This window comes from Condylura cristata, unplaced genomic scaffold (genome assembly GCF_000260355.1).
Source record: "Condylura cristata isolate star-nosed mole 26May11 unplaced genomic scaffold, ConCri1.0 scaffold00014, whole genome shotgun sequence".
NCBI lineage: Eukaryota > Metazoa > Chordata > Mammalia > Eulipotyphla > Talpidae > Condylura > Condylura cristata.
In genome coordinates, this window is record NW_004567115.1 from 52,714,344 (window position 1) to 52,720,761 (window position 6,418).

Consider the following 6,418-nt stretch of genomic DNA (forward strand, 5'->3'; position numbering starts at 1 on the left):
CAGGCCCAGGTGTGCAGGGTGCTGGCGAGCTGGCCTGGAGGGGCACCCTGCCGGGGCGGGGCTCTCGGCGCCCGGCCGCTGGCCCTGGAGTGACCGTGTCCTACCTCCTGTGTCCTTCCCCGGCCAGCTGACGTGCTGGCCCGCGCCCCAGCGCCAGAGGCCAGGAGTGCGTCCTTCCCCGGGTGCTTGCCGTGGGGAGGGGCAGGCGGTGCTCCGGCTCTCACGGGCAAGGAGGGATGACGAGGATCGAGGCCAAGCTCCCGCCCCGAGCCTGAGACGCTGCAGAGCCCGGCCAGACGCGGCGAGGGGCTGTCCACTGTGGGGACCACCAGAGCTTCTTAGAGCAGAAAGGACGCCAGAGATCGCCTGGCAGCACCCAGAGATCGCCTGGCAGCACCCTCACCATGCGCCTCCTCTTTCCCAGCCCACCCACCTATAAAACGCTTGCTTCTAGAAAGTTCTCCCTGTGGCTGCACGGGAGTCTGACTACTTGGGGCTTCTGCTGATGGCCTCTGCTCTGCCCCCCGGGCCCTCCCCAGTCGGCCCAGCCCCGCGCCTCACTGAGCCAACCATGTGCCGCCCCATACCAAGCACAGGAGCCAGCGCCCCGTGAGCTCAGGCTTTGGGCAAAGGTCATCTCAGCTACTGGGCAGGTGGTACCTGTGCCCTCCACATGGCGCCGCAACTCGCCGGCGGTCACTCAGCACCGACCTTGAGGCCCTCGGGCCCCAGAGCCTGTCCTTCCTGCATGACGTCCTGGAGGCCGGCCAGGAGCACGGAGCACGGGTTTGCCCAGCAGACAAGGTGGGGAGGAGGCCACCTGGCCAGGAGGGGCCTGGCAGAGTGACCCTGGCCATTGCTGAAACGCAGGATCTGGGTATGTGCTTGGAGTCCCGGGACAGAAAATTTTTAAAAGACAGCAAAAACCCATCAGCAGGTTTTTTTTTGGTTTTGAAACAAATCAACAAAACCCAGAAAACAGTGAGTGGGAAAACAATGGAGTGCCCCCCAAAACGGAACACAGAATGTGCACATGCCCTAGCACACCCACCTGGGGCGCACACTGGAGACGCCCAGCTAGGCCCGAGCAGCTCTGAGCGCTCCGAGTGTCCACTGCTATCACTGACGGACACCTGCAAACTGCCCCTGGGGGAGTCAACCCTGAGCGGGCAAGTCCTTGAACAGCCCTGCTGAGCCAAGGTCCCAGGCCGCGCTCTGCCCTGCACCTTTCAGAGAGGTGTCACCAGCCTGTGCCTCTGATCACAGCCGCCGGCCCGCAGGCCCCAGGAGGCGGAAGGAGCCTCAGGACCACGCAAGGCCGACGACTGAACGAGATGTAGCCTGCGCCGTGGAATATTACTCGGTCGTGAAAAGGAAGGCCATTCTCGGGGCCACCTCCACACGGATGGACCCTGAGGTCGTGCTGCTGAGTGACGCGGGCCCCAGGGGACCCCTGTGGGGGTCCACTCCGCCAGGGCCGCCGCCTTGTCAGACTTGAGGAGCAGAGGGCAGGCGGGAGATCCAGGCGCCAACTGAGAGAAGAACGTGGAGCTAGTGATTACCGGGAGCGGGTTTGACTTTCGCCAGCTAAAATAAGCCCCTGGGGACAGTGGCCGTGGCCGCACCATCACGTGAACAGACTGAGCGCCTCGACCTGCCCACAGGAAACCACGCAAGAGTCCAGAGAGCCAAGCGCCGCACCGAATCCTTCGCCAGACAAAGTAAGGGGCGTGCGGAGGGAGAGCTGCTCTGCCCGCTCCCTGCATTTTCCACCGGACCCTGAAGAACCCTCGGGCAGCCGTGATGGGCGCCCTGGGGGTGGGAGACGGGCCGAGCCCCCCGCTTCGGTGGCTGCCGAAGGCTCTTTCTGGTGACGCGGAGCAAGGGCCGAGCCAGGACTCTGGTGGACAGCGGCCCAGCGCCCTCCAGCAGCCGCGGGGGTGGGCTGCGCGGTCACTGCGACACTGAGCCGCTTGCCACGTCCAGAGCTCTGCGGAGGGTCTCGGGGTTTGGGGATCTGGCCCAGCGGGGCCCTCCTCACGGGAGAGTTGGAGGACCGGGTGCCGGGGCTCCACTGAACGGCGCCACCCAGAGGCCGCTCCGCAGCCGGATGAGGGCCCAGCCAAGGCCCAGGAGGGCGCGCCCACCCTGGGAGGCCCCGCCCCGGCAGAGGCGGGTGGCTCACGCGAGGCTTCAGGGCAATCCCGTGGCCCCGTCTTGTTTGGGGTGCTTCCCGGGGCCAGGACTGCAGAAGCAGCAGGCACCGGCCCTCGCCTGCCCGGCCAGGCGGCCTGTTTTCTTGCAGACAGGGACAACGAGGCCCAGAGGGGCGGAGGAGCTGCCCGAGGGACTGGGAAGCAGAGCTCGGTGGAGTGGAGTCCCGCCGGGCACCGTGCCGCCCAGAGGGCTGACCGCAGGGGCCGCCCAGGACCAGGCAGCTCCGTTCAGGAGCCGCGGGGCCCAGTGTCCAGGAGAGCAGAGTCCGGCTCTAAATTCTGCCCCACGTCACCAGGACCTGGGTGGCCAGAGAGCACACAGACCTCCTTCCCGGCCTCCCTGGCCCCCTGCTGAGGAGGCTCTGACCTCCCTAGTGTCGGGCCCTGGCCATGAGAAGCTCGCTGGGAGGGGACAGCGACACCCCACGGGCCCTGAACCCTGCCGCCAGACCCGTGGGCAGGTCTGTACTGGCTGTGCGCTGGGGCCAGGCCAGCCCTGCCCTGCGCCAGGCCTGCCTCTGCCTGGTGGAAAGGACAGGTCCAGCTGAGCGGCCCCAGGCCTGGCCACACACGAGCCTGAGAAGCAGCAGGTGCTCGGGCTCGGCCCGCTGAGCTCGCTGGCACAGCGAGGGTGCCGCTCCCGGTGGCCTCTGGCCCGGCCACGCCTTTGGCGGGACATCCTTTGAAAAGTGACTGAGAGCTGGGCCCCTCCCAGGGCCTGCCTCCGGGACCCCAAAGCCGCTGTGGGGGCTGGCTGCGGGGCGCCCGTGCAGGGAGGCCCCCAGCAGCCGTGTGACCTTGAGCAGACCCGTGACCTCTGGGGCCGGTGCCCTCGCCTCCCAGCTGGGAGGGGCTGGGGGCGCCACGCGTCCCAGGAGCGGAGCGTGAGGTGCGGGCCGAGTCCCCTGCGCACCTCCTGGAGGAGGGGCACACTCTGTCCCCCAGCCGCGCAGGCACCGCCCCGGGGAGAGTGAGTTTGCTTCCTTCTGAGGGCCGCGGCCACAGGGCAGGCAGCGGCCGCAGGCCTGGGCAGAGAAGGGGTCCGGTCCCAGGTCCGAACCAGGCCGCTGTGGCCTGGCAGCTTCCTGCCGGAGTCGGCTGGGGGTCACCCAACTGCCTCCTGGGGGCCCTGCCGCGCCTCCCCGGGCCCACGCAAGGTGCGGCCCCGCCCCACCCTCCGCAGCCCCCCGCGAGCCCCAGCCACCGAGGCGGGCGCGGCCGGCCGGCCGAGGCCCAGCGCCTTTCCCCTGGTTCTGGGAGCCGTGTTGCCATCCCCCGCCTCCCTGTGAGGGCTGTGCAGGTGCTGGCCTCCAGGGCCTTGGGGCCGCTTCAGGAAGTTTCCAGCAGCCAATGCAAACGAAGGCCACCCCCTGTTCTCCAGCAGCAGGAGCAGGCTCAGAGCTGAACGGCCTGCAGCCAGAGGCTGCTCCCGAGACTTAATCCTCGCTTTCTGAGTCACCACTGCTCAGCCTTTGGCAAGTGGAGAGCAGTCTGGGGTCCAAGAAGGGGTGTCTCGTGTGCCTGCTTGGGAAGAACTTGGCTGGAAACCAGAGCTGGGTGGAAGGGAGCCCGGGGGCCGGAAGCCAGAACTCAGCCCAGCCAGGCCCGCGGTGGGCCGCCGGTGGACAGCCGGGTGCCCGGCACAGCCGGCTGGGCTCCTGGACTCAAGCCGGGCCTGTGCGGGCGGCGGGATCACACACAGCAGGCCAGGGCCAGCGGCGGCGAGCGGCCCGGGCGCCCTTGGCTGGGGGGCTGAGGCCGCCCTGAGAGCGCCCGGCCGGCTGGAAGAGGGACAGGCCACCCTCCGGCACGCCGAGGGCGGCGGCCCGGCTCACCCGGTCGCACGCAGTCGCCTCTGTGCAGACCCGGGTGCCGCCTGGAGAGCCAGGCCCCTGACCTCACCCCGCCCCCTCCGGAGTCCTGGCTGTCCTGCCCCCGCCGTCCCCTCCCGAGGTCCCCGCTGACCCCTCCCCTCCCAGCCTGACTCCGCCGGAGCCCTGAAGCTCCGCTCATCTTAGCCGACCTTCAGGAGCCCGGCGACTCTCTAGTCGTGTCTCTCCAGAAAAGTGCGGGCAAACCGGGGGTGTCCGCCTGGGGTTCCACCCCTGGCTGTCCTCGGGTTCCAGGGACTGTGGCTGAAGAGCCCGCAAGGAAGCCTGGCTCTTCACACGAAGGCGACCGAGGCCTCAGGCCCGGCCCGGTCTGCAGGCTGCAGCTTTGCCTCGTGGCGACGAGCCGGGGATCCAGGTGCCCGCCCCAGCCCTGTACCCGGGGCCCTCTGCTGGGGTGCTCAACACCCCCCGCCCCGTCGTCCCGCCCTGGGCCCAGTGGCCGAGAGACACCTCCCTGGTCCCTGGCCCCTGGCCCTCCGCACGGTGCTCGGGACGCCTCCCTGTGGCCCAGCCCCCTGGTCACCGCCCAGCTGGGTTCCAGCAGGCTCCCGCTGGCCAGGTCAGGAGCATGGTTCCACGTCCCCTCCATGCCCCGGTGGTGGGCGCCGAGTGGGCTTGGGGGGGGGGTGTAGGGTCTGTGTGGTCAGAGCGCTCTGGGTGGTTCCGTCCCTGCGCCTGCCCCACCGGGGCTCAGGCCTGAGGCGGACGGGAAGGTGTCGCTGTCCCTCTGCCCCCGGGGCCAGGGCAGGGCCGGCCAAGCCAGCAAGTAGGGGAGCAGCCCCTGGTCGGTTCAGTAGCGACTCCTCGTCCTCTCTGCAGTGGGAAGCCCACGGCTGGTGGAGGGAGCCGGGTTCTGCTGCGTTAGCGGTGGGGAGCGACCCGCTCCGCAGGGCACTTCTAGGAAACGGCTGCGCCGGGCAGCGGGTGCCCAGAGCTTACGGGTCCCGCACAACTCAAACTCGGGGTCCTCGCCCTCACCCCATCACTCCCGGCTCCTAGAAGCCCCGTGGTGGCCCAGCCCAGGGGCGCACACAGCTGCCCTTCTGTGCCACGCCCACGCTGGCGGCCTCCTGGCCTCCGGCCATCCCGGTGGCCCGCGTCACCCGCGATGGCGCCTCCTTTTTCGGGCCTGAGTAGTATTCCACCATCGAGACAGTGACTAACGGCAAGCGTCCCTGTGTCGTTCTGCGGTTTCCTCGCGGTCGCCCGCAGCGGGTACCGACGCGCACCCCGGGCACAAACCCCCGGGCGAGACAGCGGGAAGCGGCTCAGGACCGTGCCCCACGGCCCCTCAACCCAGCCACCCCAGCAAGCGCGGGCGGAGGCCGTGACGGCCGCCGATGGGCTGCCGCGGGCCGGGCGTGCGGTCTGGGTCCTCAGGCTCCCGCTGCGGGGGACAGAGAGGCATTCTGGGCCTCCCTAGTGGCTCACGGCGATCCGGTCCCAGCGCACGGGGTCCCTGCCTCTGACACATGTACCTGTCTCCACGGGCCCGTGTCCCGCCGGCCTCCCCGGGGCCACTGGGCCATCCAGTCTGAGGCCAGCGGGGCTGGCACCCCCAGCCTGCACCCCGACTGCCCCCGACTGGCTCTGGCCACGGCCTGCAGGGCCTCCAGCTGTCCACTCCCCAGCTCTCCACTCAGCCACGCCACTGCCTGCTGTCAGCGGTGCTCCTGGCCCCCACCGGGGTTCAGGGCCCTCTGGGCCCCCCACCCCGCCCTCACTCAGGTGTCCTGCCTCCCCGGGGTGCCCGCTCTGCTGTCTCGGTCCCACCCAGCCAGGGCCCAGCTCCTGTTCCACCCTCCGTCAGTCCCCAACCGGACAGTCCTCCTCCTCTGACTCCGTCATGGATGAGGGCAGCCACTTTGGGTTTCTCTGGGGCACTCTGAGGGCAGAGGTGCCGCTTCCTGGTAACAGGGCCAGAAGCTAACGGTCTACAGTTAGTAAGAGGCAGTAACAGCTGGGCAGAGTAAGCCTGGGAGGATGGGAGCATGGGTGCATGGACGGACGGATGGACACATGGACGGATGGGCCGACGGATGGACGGATGGACGGGTGGGTGTATGGGATGGGAGCGTGGGCGGATGGAAGGATGGCTGGACAGATGGACGTATGGATGGATGCACGGGTGGACAGACAGATGGACGGACGGACGGAAAGAAGGAAAGGCGGAAGAGAAGGGAGCTAGCGGGCGAAGCACAGGCAGGGAAGGGCCCGCCGGGTCAAGGCACAGGCGAGTGTCTGCCTGGAGCGCTCTGAGCTCCTGGGCGCCGCGCGGCGCTCAGGGATGCGCCGGGGAGACGGCAGCCG

General features: G+C 69.2%; 1 protein-coding gene across 1 annotated transcript in view; it reads left to right on the plus strand.

The window, feature by feature from the left end:
* The window catches only part of LOC101622331 (chromosome unknown open reading frame, human C8orf74), a 19,607-nt gene that overhangs the window by 7,633 nt on the left and 5,556 nt on the right, over positions 1-6,418 (plus strand). The window lies entirely within an intron of this gene.